The following is a 21,161-nucleotide window of genomic DNA, read 5'->3' on the forward strand; positions in this document are numbered from 1 at the left end:
ACATCAGTGTTTACCATTTTATAGCATACGAATCTTATCCAGAAATGTGCTACGTCAGATAGTATGAATACATTTTCTTTCTCATTTTCCTTTGACTTTTTTTTTTTTTTTTTGTGAGGAGATCAGCCCTGAGCTAACATCCGCCAATCCTCCTCTTTTTTTGCTGAGGAAGACGGCCCTGGGCTAACATCGGTGCCCATCTTCCTCCACTTTATATGGGACGCCGCCACAGCATGGCTTACCAAGCAGTACTTCGGTGCGCGCCCGGGATCCGAACCAGCGAACCCCGGGCCGCCGCAGCGGAGCGCGCGCACCCAACCGCTTGCGCCACCGGGCCGGCCCCTTCCTTTGACTTTTTAAATGGTAAAATTCTCTTGTTTCTTTGTTGTCTTCCTATGGATTCATCACTGGTTCATCTCCTTCCACCAGAAAATCAAATCTCTTCTCATTAACTTCTGATGCATGAGACAATTCATGGGCTTCAGGTTTTGCTTGGGGAAATCCCTCTTGGGCTTGAACATATACACAGTCCCACATATACACAGTATGTCTGGAAGGATAGAGGAGGAAAGGATGTTTATCTCTGTGCAAAAGTACCAGGAGACAGTGGTAGAGTGAGAATATTTGAAGTTTTCTTATACGTGCACCTACGACGTAGGCCTCCCTCCCCCCAGATTTTTAAAATTAAAATAGCGTTATATCCTTATCCACCGGCTTGGGACAGCAAGTTGTAGAGAAATGTGAATATATGATCAAATTTTTTAACGAAATTAAGAACAGCAAACGCACAAAAAATGTAGAATTCTAAATATGGGCACATCATTCTATGAGGCTGTGTCAAGGTGGGGAAAGGAATGAAGAACAGCTGTTCAACATCCAGCTACCTGTACAGTGTAGGGGTCCACGGAAAGCCTCGCCTCCAGCCACGCCCCTGTAGCTGACTTCCTCCCCCTGTGAAGTCTGCCTTAATTATTCCAGCCACACCCCCGCCTCTTCCCGCCCCTGGAACTGGTCTCAGCCCACAACGTTCGTGCCTGCCCCCGCCCACAGCCTGGTCCAGGCTCATTGCCCTGCCTGCACCCTTATTCCCGCCCATAGAACTGCCTTCCCGGCCTGCTGTCACTCACAGCCTTTTCCCCGCCCACAGCCCGCCCCTAGAACTGGTTCCCGCACACTGCTCTGCCCCTAGATTTTGTCCCTGTCCCTAATGCTGATCCAGCCCGCTTTCCAGCTTCTCACTCACTCTAGAAACTAGACACCTCCCCCGAGACTGAGGTGCGTGGCCTCGCCCCGCCCGCCGCCTCAACCCGCAGCCCCCAAACGTTTGTCCTCCACGAACGCCCGCCCGAGACCGGAACAGGAAGCGCGGGCGGCGCCATGGATGGAGCGGGCGTTCTCTGCGGTGTGTTCCGTCTTCTCGGTGTGGACGGAATTCCCGTGGACGTTCGACCTCAGAGGCGGGGCTCGGTGAGCGGCGGGCTGTCCCGGCTCCAGTCGCGGTCCAGGGGGGGGCCTGGGCCGTGGGCAGCCCCGTCAGGGCTCGGCGTCTCTCCATCCCCCAGCAGCCCCGTTTCCCCCTGGCTGTTTGCTCAGGGCCCCCGAGGCTGCTGTTCCTCCTGGCTCCGGGCGCCGCCGTCACCTCCTCTGAGTCCCCGTCACCGTCCTCCGTGTGATTTTGTCCCCAGGGGGCTTTAGCCGCTTCTGGAGGAGATGTTTGGGTCGTTACAAATGGGGCGCTCCTGGCATTTAGGGGAGGAGGCAGGGATGCTGCTCAGCATCCTCCAGGGCCCAGGATGGCCTGACAGATAATTATCCAGCCCCAAATGTCAGTTGTGTCAAGGTTGGGAAACCTGCTCCAAAGCCTGAAAATCTCCCGAGCCATGAATGAACTGTGGAAATTGTTGACAAGTCAACGAGTCACTTACAGGGTCCCTAAATAACAAGCTTGTTTAAAGGGTCCAGAGTCACCAAAAAGTCTCTGTCCAGCCAAGTGAGTTGAGCGACTCAAGTGCACACAGCACGAAGATGCTTTCTCCCATCTCGGGGAGCAGCAGGTGGCTGGATAGGAATCGGGAAAATCCAGCCACAGCCAACAGTTACAGTTAAATCAGTAAATACAAAAATAGAAAAGTGAATGGGGTTGGCCTTTCCATCCAACACCCTATAAAAGGCCTCAAAAGCTTGTTTGTGCTTTTTATCCCCCCTCAGACACGAAAAGCATCCGTGGAGCTCAAGTTTGAGGTGAAACCAGGCTCAGCGTCCACCTGTCCTCGCTGATCCATGGATTTCTGTGTGACCAGGTGACTACCCTGTGGACCTGGTACCAACAGGTTCCGGCAGCCTCCGCTGTACAGAAGACCTGCTAGTGAGCTTTCCTGGGCTCGGGTTGTCACCACCTGGAGTCACTGACAGTGAAGGTGTCTTGAGAAAAATTATTGATATTTAATGGATGGAAAAATGGTAAGCGGTGTGTGGTTCTGTGTGGTAAATATTTCAGTAAGTACAGTTATATGCAAATAAAAACACATGAAACAAACCTAAATAACTGCAAATGTGTATTATAGTAGAAAATATAGATTTACTTGTATTGCATAATACTCAAAAGTCAGGATTTATGTATAATATAAATACAGAAATGTTTTGCATGTGTATGTAGTATTAGAAGACATCCCATGAAATATTAGCAGGGATACTCAGCAACATTCCTTATACCCATTCAATTTGATTTCTAAAGTCCTATAAATCCTCCACATAAATTTGAAATAAAGGAGCATTCAGGGAAAAAGGTGATTGGAACTTCTTTGTATTAATAACAAATTTAAAATTGAATTTGCCAGTAGCCAGATTCATTTTGAGCATTTTTTTCTTTATGACATTTCAAATCATTTGGAGGAGTACTAAGCAACACTGTAGATTGAAGGGAAGGGCGCTAGTCTCCAAAAAGACTGTCCTCTCCACCTTGTCATCTAAAGGGAATTAACTTTGTTTCTTGAAACTTTTCTGAAATAACGGTCTGGTGATTCACGTTGCAGAGAATCTTGTTAAGTAATTTTGTATTTAGTTGTTGGCCTCTACTAATTGTGTGTGTATGTGTGTGTGCCTTTTTCATTATAGCTTTCCTGTGATGTTCTTGAGGGGAATGTGTGCTTGTCATGCAATAGATAGTCTTTGAGTGTATAATTAATGGTGACCAACCATCCTCATTTATTCAGGACAGTGGCGTTTTCCAGGACACAGGACGTTTAGTGTTCAAACAAGGGCAGTCCTAGACAAACGGGGATGGTTCCTCATCTCATGAGCCAGGCCCTGGGACACATGCATGGGGACCTGGAGAACCAGAGAGACCTTGTCCAACCTCCATGGAATTTACATTGTATTTGGGAATTTAGATTTTGAAAAGTTAATGATGAGAGTGATGTGGGAGTTTGTCACAAGGGGAATCAACATGAGGGGGCAGAGAAGCCCTCTTGAGAAGGACTGATATTTAGCTTGAGAGCTAGAGTTGGGACTGGATTTAGCTGGTAGGAGGGTTATACTGGAGTGAGGGTGTGGGAGTGTGTTCAAGAGAGCGTTTCAGGCAGAGGGACCCGCATGAGGACACCCCTGAAGCAGAGAGCCTGGTGTGTCCATGAACTGAGAAGAAGGATGGCTGAGCCAAGTCAACACAGGGGGAGGGGTGTGAGCCACACTGGTGAGGGGGGACAGGCAGGACCAGATCAGTGGTGACATGGGACTCTGTTCTAAGACCAGTGGGAACACTCTGGAGAGATGCGAGTAGAAGGATGCTGTGATTAGCGTTTGGTCAAAGCATGTGGGTTAAAATGGACTTCATGGTTAAGAATGAAGACTTAATAGGCAAGATAGGAGGTGCTGGGAATAAGATTAGGAATAAGATGATTGTTCCCTAGGCCTGAGTGATGGCTGTGGAGTAGGAAAGAAGTAGGAAGAAAAGACCATGGAGTGTAGAACCGAGAGAACATAACGGTACTTTCTTGCCTGCATGTGTCAGATGATACAGGGCACTGACTGTTCTCGCTGTTGTCTGTGCAGACCTGCAGGTGCCCCCTCACCCAGTTCTGTTTTTTCACCCCTCTTTGCCACTCACAGGCCCCCCCTCCACATCCTAAAAAAGTCAGGCCTTACTTGTGAGGGGGTTGTCTCACACGGGAGACACCTAGGAGAACCCCTGCAGGCATCAGAGCAGCCCCTTGAGCATTTCCATCACCTTCCTCCCTTCCCCTCTCTCGCTTTCTACACCCAGAATGACCCCTGCTCAGTATTGCACAGCCCCATGATCTTCCTCCCCCAGGCTTGAGAAGGGTGGGGTAGCCGCTGGCGTGGACATCATCTGCACCTTCCATTCTGACCCTCGCAGGTCCCGGGCTGGACAGAGAGTGACTCTACAGGGAGCTGAGCCATGAGACTCAGCACGTCACCCACCTGGGCTCCTTCACCCTGGACTGGGACAGCCTCTACGTCAGTGGTGAGGGGCTGTGCTACAGCCACGCTGTCTGTCCCAGTCTGAGTTCTGTGTTCCCTCCATTGCTCTAAAGTGAGCTATGATCCATCTCTCTATCCTCCTGGTCTGGGTTCAGTCTTCTCATCACTGTGTGATCACTGGGTCCAGCCACCTTCCATCCCATTGCCTTCCCCCTGAACACCCCTCCACTCGTCCCCTCTGCTTTCCCTTCTGTTTTTCCCACAAAGGTCCCTACATCATTCCTCTCCCTTAATGTTTTATGTTCACCCCAACTCTTGGTCAGCTCCTCTCGCCTTCTCTCCACAGGTTACACCTATGGAGACGTGGCGTCGACTACCACCAGTGAGTATTCCTTGCCTTAATCTCCTGTGTCCCGTCTGCATTTGGGGTTTGGGAGCACTTGTTCTCCTTCACCTGCTGTCCCTGGTGAGGGAAGGACCTGGAAGGGCCCTAATTCATCCCTTCTCTCCCTCCCGTGTTCTAGTGGAGAGTCCCAGCCCAGTGTGAGAAAGCCTTAGACACAGACATGTTCTCCACCACATTCTGACCCCACATGGTTTTCACTTTAATTCTCCTAAAGCCCCGCCCTTGGGTCTCCTTTTCCAGGTATCCCATCTATCTGCCCATTTTTCTGCCTATCTGTCTCTCCTCCGAGTTCAGTCACTCTTGTTCACTTATCTCTCTCTCGGGCTCCTCTCATCCACAGGCTTGCTCATCCCTCTACTCACACAGTCACCCATCACGTCACTCTAATTTATGCTTCACCTGTGAATGGTGGTCCTGAGACAGCCAGTGCTGGAGCCCGTGTGAGCCTCGGGGCTCCTCCCACTCTGTCCCTCCTTGATGACAGACTTATCCACAGCTCCCGAGCCGGCCAACACATCCCTGCATACTTGATCATCACCTGTGCCACCAGAAGCCACCACAGGTAACTGGGGGTCCCTTTTCCTTCCCAGGAGAAGCTCTCTGGCCCCACTCCCCATGAGCCAGGTGTGATCCAGGGGCTGGGAAGCCAGGGTGTGATTTTCTGGTTTTAGGGTAATCATGCTGATCACAAAGATTATACCAACGATTCAGTCTAAGGCCAGCCCTCAGAGAGCCCCTAGTCTTGTGAAATTAACACACCATTATAATACAATGTGGGAAATTTCGGGGAGAGGCACCTGTCATAATTTGCAGGGGAGGAGCTTGCTAGAGAAAATTTCACCAGAATGAAGTCTTTAAGAATGAGTAGGAGGGACCCTGGCAAATAGAGTATGAAGGGTTTTCCTGGCAGAGAGGATTCCATGAGCAAAGGCTCCGACCAGAAACAACGTGTCGTATGGGGAGAATTGAAACGAATTTGGGTTGCATGAAGCATAATGTTTAACCCGCAATAGATGGATAAAATGAGACTGAAAGGTCAGCAGGAGCCAGATTGAGTAAATCCTTGAGTGCCAGGTCAAAAAGGTTGAACTAAACACTGAAGGCCATAGGGAGCCATGGGTTGTACTAGAGCAGTGGTGGCCCTAGTGAAGTATTCATTTCAGAAAGATTCTTCTAGTAGTCCATGTAGAACATCCTTTAGACAGAGCATCCAGTGAGCCTGCTGGGGTGTTGGTCCGGGTGAAGGAAGTTAAGACCTGAGCTAGGACAGGGATGGAGAGAGGGAGTATATGTAAGGACCAGTGTGCAAGGTGAATGGGTGTTACTGGGAGGGAGGAGGAGCTGAGCAGATATGCTGGTTCTGACTTGCGTGACCACACGGGTGGGTGGTGGTGCCACTGGGACAGAAGATGACAGATTATAATGAGTGCAGGACTCTTATCTGGTCTCAGGCCGGCTTTCAGAGATGGCCATCACTCTCCCTCTCGTCTTGCAGCTTTGGGGCACAACCTGAAGACCCTCAAAGTCAACGTCACCATCTCCACCCTCCGGTATTCATCAGACATGAGCAACGGTTAGGCCACGTTCAACTTCACTGAGAGGGTCTTGCAGAGCCTGGTGAGACCCTGGTCCCAGCAGCTCCTGGTGGGTTAAATCCCACCCAGCCCCTCCCCCTACCCCTGTCCCTCCTTCTCCTCCTCCTCCTCCTTCCTCCCCAGCTGGATTATTGTTCAAGAAGAGCAGCCTGGGCCCCTTCTACTCAAGTTGCAGACTGGTCTCCCTCAGGTGAGACCCTCCCCTCAGCATTTGCCCCTAATGACCACTTTTGTGACCACCCCTCTTTGTGTCCCCACTGTCCTCCCATTTCCTCCTTCCTGTTCTGGCCCCCACCCCCAGAGGTTTCAGGACCTCTCTCTAGAGTCCCCACATCCCTCTCTCCCCAGGCCTGAGAAGGATGGGGCAGCCACCTGTGTGGACGCTGTCTGCACCCACCACCCTGACCCCGTGGGCCACCCTGCCTCTGTGCTGGGAGCTGGTGTCTACACCTGTCTGCTCTTCCTCTCGGTGGCTCCAGGCTTTGCAGCCCAGAGTTTATCCATCAAGCGAGAGCACCAGCTACATTTCCGCATCTTCAGCTGGAACCTCAGCAACTCAGAGCCGACATCCTTGGAGTACACCACCCTGCTGAGAGACACCCAGGACCAGGTGTGGTCTCCCTCTCCCGTCTCTCCTTGCCCTGAGGGCACCGTCATTCCTCCATCTGACATATATCTGTTATGTGATTGTTTCAACCCTTCACTTTCCCTGCATGTCTGGGTTATCTCAGTTTCCAGAGGTGATGTCCTAGCTGCCTTGCCCATTTCTCACATGGGTAAACTGAAGCTCAGAAAGGGGAGTATTGTGCCTAAGGTCACACAGTGTGTTAGGGGCAGAGCCAGGATTTGAATTCAGGCCTCCCTTGCCCAAAGGTCTGTGATGTTTCACTGGCTTCAGTGGCCCCCTGCATGCCCAGGAGAACTCCATTTCATCCACTCTCCCTCTCGTTTGTTCTAGGTCACCAAGCTCTACAGAGGCAGCCAGCTTTGAGACATATTCCACTCCTGCCTGGTCACCGACTTGATGTAGGTTGAGGAGATTGGAAGCATTGGCTGAGCTGGTGGCTGATGACTCTGAGCTCCCGTGACACATCATTGATCTGGAAGTCACTTACATAGTGCCCATTCTGCCCCACATCCCTGTCAGCTAATCCTAACATCCCCTTCCATAGGTTTTCGGGGGATGAGAAAAGCATTAACATTTGGTGCCACCAACCTCCAGCATCCTGCTCCTCCTCCTCTTCTGGAGACTTTCAACAAATATCAGCAGTCTAAATGTGCTCTCCAATAGTGGAGCCGCTAACCACATGGGGCAATTTAAATTTTTTATACACTTATTAGGATACGATTCACATATTGTGTGTGGAGAGGAGTGTATTTTTTAGGTTTTTCTGTATACAATATCTTCTCCACTGCAAAACAAATAGTTTGACCTCTTCCCTTCCAATCTGGGTTTCTTTTATTCATTTTTTTTTGCCTAATTGCCATCATTAGAAACTCTAGTACCTGTGATTAACATACGAGATATGGGAAGACATCATTGTCTTGTCTCTGGTCTTAGGGGGAAATTTTCAGTCTTTCACCATTGAATATGGTGTTAGCCGTGGATTTTTCATCGATGCTGTTTATAGGTTGAGAAAGTTTTTTTCTATTCCTAATTTGTTGAGTGTTTTCTTTTTTAGACATTAAGGGCGTTGTATTTTGTGAAATTCTTTTCTGTATATGTGGTCGAGATTGCGTGGTATTGGCCCTTATTCTATTAATATGGTGTATTACATAGTCAAGTTTTCAGATATTAAGCCAACCCTTCAACTAGAGGTGAGAGATTAAGATGTTCTCAAGTCTGTCCTGGGCGTGCCACAGCCCTGAGCCCTTGTGGCCTTCTAGATGCCCGCAAATACACTGGAGCTTTTCAAAGGCCCCTGTGGACATCTCATTCCCCCAATTTTTCTTCTAAGTTTTTGGCTCACCTCTTGCCTGCCTCAGCTGATATCACTCCCTCAGTCAACCATAATAGAAAACAATTAGCCCTGAATATTTTTAGCAAGTGCTCTGGGGACAGACTTTCCTCCCTGGGCAAGCTCTGAGTCAAGTAACGTCAAGCCCTGAACATGGGGCTTTTTCGGGAAACTGCCAGGAAGGTCAGCTAGTGACAGTTGGATGGGGATGGGTCTTTTCAGAGCTCCAAACCCATTATGGCTGCTTGGCTGCTGGTTGTCTCAGCTACCATGGTTCTGAGACTGATGGTTTTCAAAGTTATGGAGGATATTGTGTGAGCAGGATGGGAATAGTGCAAGTTATAATGCCGCAAAGTTTTCTCCTGTTATCAAGATTCGACCATGTTTCTTCACTAAACCCTACTCAGATTCCTACAAGCAGTTGATTAATTTCTAGACTTCTGAAAAGTTGATTTTGACCATTTTTACCATTGTTCTCATTGTTTTTATGCATTTGCAGAAGTTCTTTCTCAAAAGTTTCAAAAATGTTCTCCCTGTGGTTATTTATTTATAAATTAATTACTTAAAATGAAATTACGTGCACAATTCAGTTCCTCACTCACACACACTAGCCACATTTTAAGTGCTTGATAAGAACATGGGGCTAATAATGAGTGTATTTAGTAGTGCAGACAAATGTTTACATTATTGCAGCAAGTTATCTTGGACAGGACACAGAAGCAAGGAATCTAGAATCAGGGTAGAATTCTAGACACCCTTGTTCATCCCATGTGCCCTTCCAGGTCTGTCCCCCACAGTAACCACATTGGAGTGGACTCCCTGTGTACCTTGCCGCCTTGGCACAGAGACTGGACACAGTTGTCATCTAGGAGGAATTCCTGTGGCTGACCCAGAATGTACCCAACTGCAGAACTTGACCCCAGATAGGAAGAGTGTCCTTGGGGATGGTAAGGGTCCCTGGTCATTGGGAAAGGAAGTGAGGCCTTTCTGGGGACTCTGGATGCCTGGGGCTGAGAGAGCACTGAACTTTCTCAGGCTGGCAGGAGGTGGCATAGTCCCCCAGTCTTTACCCACCATAGAGAGAGAGAAAAGGACACCAGTGTAATATAGAAGGCCGTCACCTTCTCCTAGACAGCTCTGTGACCTCAAGCTAGTCACCTCCCCTCTCTGGACTTCTGTTTCCTTATCTCTGCACTGAAAGCCACTGGGCCAGATGGTCAGTGAGGGCCTCCAACAGTGTGTGAAGCAGACTTACAGGTTTGGGTGTCATGTGCTTTCTGATCCACAGGCTATAGTTTGCCAAGTCCCGCTCTAGATGAGCACCAATGCACTAAAACTTTCTGCAGTGGTGGAAGTGTTCTATATCTGTGCTCTCCAGTTCATAGCCACATGTGGCTGTTGAGTACTCGAAGGATGGTATTGTGACTGGTCTTTATTGTTACTGATAATTAATGTTACTGAGGTACTAGATTTTTTATTTTATTTAACTAAAATTAATTTTAATTCAAAAAGAGACTTGTTGCTGCTCCATATCAGGCAGCACACCTCTAAGAGTTTGTCTGGATAGAGGTACAAGTAGGGGGACCTGCACCCCTCCCCCCATGCCCACTGTCTGCTGTGTGTCCTCCCCTCTTGGAGTTTATGTTGTAGCTGGCAATAACAAGAATAGAGAATTGAAACTTATCAATTATTTGATGTGAACAAACTCATACTTGGAGGCGGTATTCAGAGAAGACTTCCTGCAGGATATTACATTGTAGGTTAATCCTAGAAAATGAATATTAAGCAAATAGATCAAGTAGAAGGGAATGATGTGTTTCCAGGCATGGAAGAACACTTTTGAGTGGGATTTTACAAATTTAGAGAGATCCCATAGGCTTGCCAACTGTGATGACCCATTCTCCCCCCGACCGTCCTAAGAAAGTCCAGCCAAAATTCAGTCCTCTGTGCCCAGAGGTATGAATTTGGTTTAATTTATTACACTTTTGTTCTGTGATAATGGTCTTGGATTTTGTAGCAAAGTGTCCTCACTTTTTAGAGATGGAAACTAAAATGGGGTGAAACATCATGATGTCTACTTGACTTTAATATTTCATTGAAAACATGGGATGAATCAAGGGTGGCAAGTGTTAATAATTTATACATTGATGAAATATTGTTTTAATTGGATGAAATATACATTTTTAAATCTATATGATGGATGTTTATGAGACTGTTCCCTTTATTTTTCTGTGTCTAAAAAGTTTTATTAAAAAGAGTGAAACACACTCACATGCATTCTCCATTTCATTCACTTCCAGAATATTCTCCCAATAGAGATGACACCTTGACTGAGAAGCCTGGTAAAGCTGCAGGAAGCCCCAGCTCATGGTAGGGGACGAGTATTTTGATGCTGTGTCTCATCGAAGAGAACCATGCACACAGTGTCTTGGATGACGAAGAATGTTGACCAAACCTTGTCAAGGAGGGTTGAGGCACAGTGGTGTCACCAGGAGCCCTGGGACGATGACAGGACGTGGCTCACCCCACCACTTGTCTCCCCAGACCTCCCCTTCTGGGCCCTTATCCTCATCTGCTTGGCGGGACTCCTGGTGCTCATCACAGGCCTGATCTGTTGTCTCCTGGTAAGCCATGACGTGTTGCTTGTCTTCTTCTTATTGCGTTGTAAGAGCTCTTTATATATTATAAATATACGTCCTTTTCTAGGGATATGTTTTGCAGATGTTTTCTCCCAGTCTGCGCGTGGCTTGCCTTCTCCTTCACAACATGAGTCATTGGGGAAATGTAAGTGACGATCATCATGAGATTCCAGCACACTTGAGAATTGCTAAAATTAAAAAAACTGACTATAGCAAGTGTTGTTGAAGATGTCAAGTCACTGAAACTCTCATCAAGTGCTGGTGAAAAATAGCTTGGATGCGTCTTTAATAATTACATACGTCTACCCAGCCATTCCTCTCCTAGGAATCCATCTAAGGGAAATAAACACATATGTCTTTACACAGACTTATACACACATGTTGATAACAACCTATTTATAGTAGACGAAAACGGAAAACAACCCAAATGTCCATCTACTGGTGAACGAATACACAAAGTGTGTTATATCCCCACAGTGGAATACTATTCAATCATAAAAAGGAATGAATTATTTTTTTCTTTCTTAATTAATTTATTGAAATGATAAAGGGTTTTACATTGTGTAATTTTGGGTGTTCATTATTATTTGTGAATTTCTGTATAGACTGCATCGTGCTTACTACCAGTAGTCTGACTTTTATCCATATCATGCACATGTACCCCTTTAACTCTTTCACTCAACCCCCAGCCCCCTTCCCCTCTGGTAAGCACTAATCTGTTCTCTTTATCCCTGTGTATGTTTATCTTCTACAAATGAGTGAAATCATGCATATTTCTTTGTCTGGCTTATTTCATTTAACATCATACCCTCAAGGTCCATCCAAGTTGTTGCAAACAGGATAATCTTGTCTTTTTTTTCTGGCTGAGTAGTCTTCCATTGTATATAATACATACCACATCTTCTTTATCCATTCATCTGTAGCAGGGCACTTCGGGTGCTTCCATGTCTTGGCTATTGTGAATAATGCCGCAGTGAACTCAGGGGTGAGTAAATCTCTTTGAATTGTTGATTTCAATTTATTTGAATAAATACCCAGTAGTGGGATAGCTGGAAGGTATGGTATTTCTATTTGCACCTTTTTTGAGAAATCTCCTTATTGTTTTCCTTGGTGGCTGTACCAGTTTGCATTCCCACCAGCAGTGTGTGAGGGTGCTCTTTTCTCCTTATCCTCTCCAACATTTGTTATTTTTTGTCTTGGGAGTTATAGCTATTCTGACAGGTGTAAGGTGATCTCTCATTGTAGTTTTGATTTGAATATCCCTAATAATTTGTGATCTTATACATCTTTTCATGTGCCTGTTGGGCTTCTATATATCTTCTTTGGAAAAATGTCTGTTCATGTCCTCGGCCCATTTTTAGATTGGATTATCGTTTTTATTGTTGTTGGGTGTATGAGTTGTTTATATATTTCGGAGATTAACCCCTTGTCAGATATATGATTTGCAAATATTTTCTCTTAGTTCGTGGGTTGTTTTTTCGTTTTTTTTTTTTGAGGAAGATCAGCCCTGTGCTAACATCCGTCCTAATCCTCCTCTTTTTTTCTGAGGAAGACCGTCTCTGAGCTAACATCAGTTTCTAATCCTCCTCCCTTTTTTTTTCCCCAAAGTCCCAGTTGATAGTTGTATGTCATACTTGCACATCCTTCTAGTTGCTGTATGTGGGACGCGGCCTCATCTTGGCCGGACAAGCGGTGCGTCTGTGCGCGTCTGGGATCCGAACCTGGGACGCCAGTAGCGGTGCTCGCGCACTTAACCACTAAGCCATGGGGCTGGCCCTGTCTTTTCGTTTTGTTCATCGTTTCCTTTGCCTTGCAGAAGACTTTTAGTCTCATGTAGTCCCATTTGTATATTTTTTCTTTTCTTTTCCTTGCCTGAGTAGACATGGTATTGGGAAGGGTGCAGCTAAGACCCATGTCAAAGACTGTACTGCGTATATTTTCTTCTAGGAGTTTTATGGTTTCAAGTGTTAGATTCAAGTCTTTTATCAATTTCGAGTTAATTTTTGTGTATGGTGGAAGATAATGATCTACTTTCATTCATTTGCATGTGGGTATCTAGTTTTCCCAACAGCATTTATTGAAGAGACTTTCTTTTCTCCATTGTATGATCTTGGCTCCTTTGTCAGAGATTAACTGACCACAGATGTGTGGTTTTGTTTCTGGGCTTTCAGTTCTGCTCCATTGATCTATGAGTCTGTTTTTGTGCCAGTACCATGCCATTTTGATTACTATAGCTATGTAATATATTTTCAAGTTAGGATTGTGATGTCTCCAGCTTTGTTCTTTCTTCTCAGGATTTCTTTGGCTACTTGAGGTCTTTTGTTATTCCATATATATTTTAGGATTCTGTGTTCTGTTTCTATGATGAATGTCATTGGGATTCTGATTGGGATTGCATTGAATCTGTAGATTACTTTAGGTAATATGGACATTTTAACTGTGTTTATTCTTCCAATCCATGTGCATGGAATATCTTCCCATTACTTCAGGTCATCGTTGATTTCTTTCAATAATGTCTTATAGTTTTCATTGTATAGTTCTTTAAACTCTTTTGTTAAATTTATCCCTAGACACTTTTTCCTTTTTGTTGCAATTGTAAATGGGATTGTATTCTTGAATTCTGTTTCTGTTAGTTCATTATTAGAGTATAGAAAATCAACTGCTTTTTGGAAGTTGATTTTGTACGCTGTAACTTTGCTGTAGTTGTTGATTATTTCTAATAATTTTCTGTTGGATTGTTTAGGCTTTTCTATATTTACCATCATGTCATCTGCAAACAGCAAGAGTTTCATTACTTCCTTTCCAATTTGGATTCCTTTTATTTCTTTTTCCAGCCTAATTGCTCTGGCCAAAACCTCCAGTATTATGTTGAATGGGAGTGACGAGAGTGGGCACCTTTGTCTTCTTCCTGTTCTCAGAGGAATGGCTTTAAGTTTTTCGCCATTAAGTATGATGTTGGCTGTGGGTTTGTGATATATGGCCTTTATTGTGTTGGGGTACTTTCCTTCCATACCCATTTTATTGAGAGTTTTTATCATAAATGGATGTTGGATCTTGTCAAATCCTTTCTCTGCATCTGTGGAGAGGATCATGTGATTTTTATTCCTCATTTTGTTAATGTGGTGTATCACATTGATTGATTTGCGGATGTTGAACCATCCCTGCATCCCTGGTATAAATTCCAATTCATCATGGTATATGATCCTTTTAATATATTGCTGTGTTCCATTTGGTGATATTTAGTTGAGGATTTTTGCATCTGTGTTCATCAGCGATATTGGCCTGTAATACACATTCTTTGTGCTGTCCTAGGCTGCTTTTGGTCTCAGGGTGATGTTGGCCTCATAGAATGAATTAGGAAGTGTTTCATCTTCTTCAACTGTTTGGAATAGTTTGAGAAGCATAGGGATTGAATCTTGCTTGAATATTTGGTAGAATTCTCCAGAGAAGACATCTGGTCCTGGACTTTTGTTTTTTGGGAAGGTTTTTGATGACCATTTCGATCTCTTTACTTGTGATTGGTCTGTTCATTTTCTCTATTTCTTCTTGAATCAGTTTTGGGAGGATGCATGAATCTAATAATTTATCTATTTCTTTTAGGTTATCCAATTTGGTGGCATGTAAGTTGTTCAGTGTATTTTCTTATTGTCCTTTGGATTTCTGTGGTGTCTGTTGTAGTTTCTCCTCTTTCATTTCTAATTTTGTGTCTTTGAGCCTTCTCTCTTTTTTTCTTAGTGAGTCTGGCTAAGGGTCTGTCAGTTTTGTTTCACTCTTCACAAAGAACCAGCTCTTTGTTTCATTGATCCTTTCTACTGTTTTTTTAGTCTCTATTTCATTTATTTCTGCTGTAATTTTTATTATTTCCCTCATTCTGCTGACTTTGAGCTTCCTTTGTTCTTCATTTTCTGGTTCTATTAGGTGTAGTTTAAGGTTACTTATTTGGTATTTTTCTTGTTTGTTGAGATGCGCTTGTATTGCTATGAATTTCCTTCTTAGAACTGCTTTTGCTGCATCCCATAAGAGTTGTTTTGTTGTCTTTTCATTTTCATTTGTCTTCAGGTATTTTTTGATTTCTCCTTTCATTTGTTCATTGATCCGATGGTTCTTCAGTCTTGTGTTCTTTAGTCTCCACATATTTGTAACTTCCCCATCTTTTGTCTTGTAGTTGATTTCTAGTGTCATAGAATTGTGGTCAGAAAAGAAGCTTGATAAGATTTCAATCTTAAATTTATTCAGGCTTGCCTTGTTTCACAACATATGGTATATCTTTGAGAAGGTTCCATGTGCACTTAAGAAGAATGTGTATTCCGCTTTTTTGGGAGGGTATGCTCTATATATATTGATTAAGTTCATCTGCTCATATGTTTCATTTAATTCTACTATTTACTTGTTGCCTTTCTCTGCATGATCTATCCATGAATGTAAATGGGTTGTTCAGCTCCCCTGCTATTATTGTGTTGCTGTTAATTTCTCCCTTTAGGTCTATTGATAGTTGATTTATATTCTTTTGTGCTGCTGTGTCAGGTGCATATATCTTTATAAGTGTTACGTCCTCTTGGTGGAAAGTCCGCTTTGTCATTATATACTGCCCTTCTTTGTCTCTCATAGTCTTTTTTATCTTGAAGTCTGCTCTGGCTGATATAAGTATGGAAACACCTACTTTCTTTTATTTGCAATTTGCTTGCAGTATTGTCTCCCATCCATTCATTCTGAGCCTGTTTGTTTTTGTGCTGAGATGTGTTTCCTGGAGGCAGCGTATTGTTGGGTCTTGTTTTCTAATCTTCCCCACCACTCTGTGTCTGTTGATTGGAGAATTCAATCGATTTACATTTAGAGTGATTACAGATACATGAGGGCTTAATCCTACCTAATCTATATTTCCATTGTTTCTCTTCCTTTGTGTTTCTGACTACCATTTCATTTTGGGGGTTTTCTGTGGAGGTGTTCTCTTTTTTAATGATCGATGGCTCTGCTCTGATTTTTTGTTTGCTGGTTACTGTGAGGTTTGTACGAAGATCTCATAGATGACATAGTCCATCTTCTGAGAGCCTCTTATCTCCATTAGCCTAAGCAGGTTCCATCCCTTTCCTCTTCTCCTTCTGAGTGATTGTTGTCACTATTTATTCAATTTTGTGATGTGCGTTTGTGAATAATCTGAAGTGTTTATAGTTACTTTTGATGCTTTCCGTCCCTTCTTCTTTATGTTATAATTAAGTATTTGCTACCCTGTTGTGAAACAGAGCTGTAGCTTTCTGATTTTGTCTTTCTATTTATCTCTTTGCTCAAAACTTTGTAGACATTTGCCTTCTTTTTGTTTCGGGTATGAGGGTGTTCTTGATCATTTCTTGTATGGGAGATCTAGTGGCGATGAACTCACTCAGCCTTTGTTTATTTGGGAAAACTTTTATTTCTCCATTGTATCATAAGGATCATTTCACTGGTTAGAGTATTCTTGGCTGAAAGTTTTAGTCTTTCAGTATTTTTAATATATCATTCTATTCTTTCCTTGCCTGTAAAGTTATTGCCAAGAAATATGCTGAAAGCCTGATAGGTGTTCCTTTGTAAGTTATTTTCTTCTGTCTTGTTTCCCTTTATATTTTTTCTTTGTCATTGGCTTTTGCCAACTTTACTTTTATACGCTTTGGAGAAGGTCTTTTAGCATTGATGTAATTAGGCGTTCTGTTGGCTTCATGTATCTGTAAGTCCGGTTCTTCCCCAGGTTTAGGAAATTCTCAGCTATTATTTCTTTGAACAAGCTCTCTGCTCCTTTCTCCCTCTTTTCTCCCTCTGGGATACCTATAATTTTTAAGTTGCTTTTATAATTGAGTCATATATTTCTCCAAGAATTCCTTCATTTTTTAAAAATCTAAGTCTTCTCTCCTCATCCACTGGAAGCATTTCTATATTTCTATCCACTAAATCACTAATTCTTTCATCCATAATATCAGCTCTGTTTTTTAAGGATTCTAAATTCTTTTTTATCTCATTAATTATGTTCTTCATATCCAGAATTTCTGCTTGTCTTTTTTAAAATAGTTTCAGTTTCTTTTATGAAGTATTCCTTTTCCTCATTAATTTCATTCCTGAGTTCATCGAACTGTCTGAACATTCTTTTAACTTGGTGAGTTTCTTTAATGACAGTTATTTTGAATTCTCTGTCACTTAGATTGCAAATTTCTGTGACTTCAAGGTTCGTTTCTGAAGATTTGTCATTTCCTTCTGCTCTGAATTGTTACTGTAGTTTCTCATGGTGTTTGATGAACTAATCTTTTGCTTGCGTATTTGTGGTAGTATCAGGTCACAGATGCTGCCTGCTACCACTGTGAGGGAAACATGAGCTGTGTTTCTGATGCCCCTCCATATGCTGGAATTTGTGTGGGTACAATGGGTGTTCCCATCCACCGGGAAAGCATTCACACTGGGCTCAGAGCTGCCACCACACGGAGGCACGTACCCAGTTGTGAGACCGCAGCACTACTATGGGTATTTGTGCAATCTGGGAAAGCATTTGCATGTGTGCATATATCTGCTGCTGCCTTTTCTTATGCTCATGCCAGCCTCTGTGCTTGGTGGGTGGGACTTCTTCACGGAATCTGAGCATTGGCCAATCATTGGGACTGCAGTGGCACAGTGGGCTTTCCAATCATCTAGGAAAGCATTCATTTGAGGGTCCAGGGCTCCCGCCAACCCCTCCCAGAGTTGCACCAAGGCAGATTCCTACTTTTGGGGATTCAGCAGTACTATCGGCTCTCACTCAATCCTGGGAAGCACTCGGGTGTGTGCACAGGGCTGCCAGGGAAGCATTGGGGATAGGAATGAATTCATAGTACATGCGATGACAAGCGTAAATCGCAAAATAATTATGCAGAGTGAAAGAAGCCAGTAAATAATGAGGACATAGTATATGATCCCATTTATCAAAATCCTTGGAAAATACAGGAAAATCCATAGGGACATATACTGGATCACTGGTTGCCTGGGAATGAGAATGTGTTTGCAAACGGCAGGGAAGGAGGAATTAAAATGAACATGAGGAAATTTGGGGATGATATGCGTTCCTTTTATTGATTGAGGTGATGGTTCAATAAGTTATAATCAAAATGTATCATATTGTTCACTTCAAATGTATACAGTTTACTGTATGTCGTTAATACCTCAATTAAGCTAGAACATCTAGGGGAAAGAGAGGGAGAGAGAGCCGAAAGAGGGAAAAGGAAAGGAAAAGAAGGACTGAGGGTGAAAATTAAGTGGAAAAAAGGAAGAGGGCGACACAGGTTGCATTGGGTCTCTGTGGCTTTGGCATGTCCTTCCCCTGGAGTATCCCATACTGGGCAGCTGACGGGACCATATTGATGCGCTCTCCTCACCTCACAAGTCACTGTCTGCTGGCGGAAGAAGGAGGGTGACTATGAGCTCCAAAGATGACGCCTGGGCTTTTACCTGCCTCATGGCGACCTACGGAAGCTGCGATGCTAGATCTGACTAGATCTGAGGTCCCTTTTTCCCAGCTGTGGTCCAGAGGAGCTTGGCCGGAACAGAACGCAACCATATTGCACAGACACAGGCTCCGAGCCTTTCTAGACTTGGCCCCTGACTGACTCACAGGGGTCTAAGCTGAAAGATTTCACCTTCCTTAAGTCCTGAAAGTGACTGCAACTTCTGTCCTGTGATGTCACACCAGTTCATCCCTCAGGGACACCAGAATTGGTGAAACCAGCACAGACGTTGCCATCATGTAAAATCGAATCCCTACTTCAGTGCAAGATTTCCCTTCTTAGGGAAATTTGGAACATCTCTCCCCTTCACTCTGTGCAGCCATCACACACTTCTCGGTTCCTCTATATTCCTCCCCCACTGAAGGCCTGGCAGTCTCAGGTTCCCCTTTTCTGCTTCATTCTCTGAAGCTCAGATTCACCAGGACTTCCAGATCAATCTCCCTCGATGGCTTCTCCCCCCACTCATGGGTCTTCCATGACCAGAAACAGGCCAAGATGGGAGGAGTGGGTGAGAAATGACTCTGCATTCACCTTGGGCCTTGGAAGCTGAAATGACTAGGTGTCTGGGAATCCTGAATCCCAGAGAAACACCAAGGCTCTGGGAAGAGAGTATCTGCTCTGGATGTAAAAGTGAATAATACTCAGCGGGAGAAATTTGAGGGAAAAGAAAGAGTCTTTTTTCATCTTTCTCTGTATAGAGTCCAACTAGCCTTAAAGCAGAGGCTCCCCAACAAGCAGCCCAGCGCATCCCAGGCATGAGGCAGGCTGCGCTGTTCTGCAGTGGGTCTGTGCAAACAGATTACATTATCTGTACACTCTGTGCAGATGACCACAGCTGAAGATACCCAAGGGCTGAGAATTAAAGTCACAGTCATGGCATTCTCTCAGACTTTTTGTGTGTGAGTTTCACATTCTCAAACTTAAGCAGTGCTTCTCTGAGAATGCACACTCTGAAGATTAAAATGATTAATAATATAAATATATTATTATGCATTGCATACATTATACACTGTACATTATAATTATAAATTAATGTATAATTATTATACATTAATATATTATTATTATATATTACATTATTATAATATCATTATGATGGATAATAATCGTTATCATTATTGACTATTTAATTTCTCCTAAGCAACATGACTGGCAAGCTCTGCGTGTGTTATCTCAGTTACAGTCACAATATTTAGGGTTTTATTCCCATTTTAAGCTAAAGATGTGGAGGCTCAGAAATATTAAATAACTTGACAAAGAAGGAAAAAAATTACTACAAACCTAAATTAAACACCTATTAAAACTATGTATCAAAGAAAGAAAGACGTTTTCTGACTTACAAACAGACTCAAAGTTGACCTCCCACAGGCCTGCAGTGAAAGAACCGGTAAAGAATGTACATCAGGAAGAAGAAATGTGAACCCAAGAAAACATAACAGGAGTCATGAGGAAAGGAAAAAACCGTCTGTCTAATTTAGCATTAGTTTTAAAACAAGACATTAAAAACACATTCGAACCAAAATTCCAGATAATTACCACATGGAAGAATAGAGAGAAGATTTAAGTAAAAAATGACTCATTTTTAAGGAAAGATATAAATACTAGATACTCTATTATTGTTTAACACATTGCTCTCAGAAACTGATAACTCTGTGGGACAAAAGTAAGTAACAATAAAGAGGATTTGAAGAGTGCAACATACACGATCAGACAAATAGACAAATCCCAACACACTGGCTTATTGTGAGACTTGTGATGCTGAAAACAGTCATTCTCCTGACAGCATGATACCGCAATGGCATATCAATTTTCATGAATCAAATTTCCAACGTATATAAATCCAAAAAAATTGAAAATCTAGTATTTCATTGTATGCAACTAGTGATTCAACATGCAACAAATACCAGAAAAATAGAGACCCTGAAGTAGGTGTCTTTTTTGAGAAGACAGATATAACAGCTCTTTAGTGAAATGTTATGTTGAAATCTATTGCAATATTACACAAAAAGGACAATCAATTTGGACTAGGTATGTTTTCTCTGTAACTGTGAGGGCAAAACTCTAAAGAATCCCCTGACTGTGATAACTCTCTGTTGCTCTTAAAATACAAATACATAACACTCAGGAAAGGAAAGGAAGGAAAGATCTCCTTTCTCTCCTCACTTGAAGCTCAGTCTCCCACCTCAGAAGGATCACTGTCTGTATCTTCTCTGTCTTGCAAAGGAATCAATGAAAAGAAAAGTATTGGTATATATTAAAGTTTCAAGAGCTCAAAGCAAGAAAACCTAATGACCCCTGCAGAGGCATTGATGTAGTGTGAGCTCCATGTCATCTGCACCGTCTTGTCTTTTATCATCGTGTTTGTTGGGACGTCCCTCTTGGCCCCTCACTTTCCCTGCCTCGCTAGCCAGTCTCTCTGCATCAATGCTACTGCCAGTCTCTCTCTTGCCGTCTTCATTTTCTCTTCCTGTTTCCTGATATCTTCCCGAGTCACCAGAAGTTGTTTGCAAAGGAGCTGTGGGATGTACAGAGCAGCTCCTGGGATCGTCTCTGCTGAATCTGAAGACCAGGCAGGGGTGGGCATGGGACTGGAGTTCAGACCACCTGTGAGCACACCTGGCAGGGAT

The 21,161-nt window shown here is 43.7% G+C and overlaps 1 long non-coding RNA gene across 1 annotated transcript; it reads left to right on the plus strand.

Moving 5' to 3' along the window:
* The first annotated feature begins 2,266 nt into the window (after positions 1 to 2,266).
* LOC131403082 (uncharacterized) lies at positions 2,267 to 5,211 on the plus strand. Its single transcript, XR_009219206.1, has 4 exons — positions 2,267 to 2,300; positions 4,376 to 4,483; positions 4,787 to 4,822; positions 5,187 to 5,211. It is a non-coding gene; the product is annotated as an uncharacterized LOC131403082 (long non-coding RNA).
* The last annotated feature ends 15,950 nt before the right edge of the window (positions 5,212 to 21,161 follow it).

The sequence above is a fragment of the Diceros bicornis genome, unplaced genomic scaffold (genome assembly GCF_020826845.1).
Source record: "Diceros bicornis minor isolate mBicDic1 unplaced genomic scaffold, mDicBic1.mat.cur scaffold_54_ctg1, whole genome shotgun sequence".
Classification (NCBI taxonomy): Eukaryota; Metazoa; Chordata; class Mammalia; order Perissodactyla; family Rhinocerotidae; genus Diceros; species Diceros bicornis.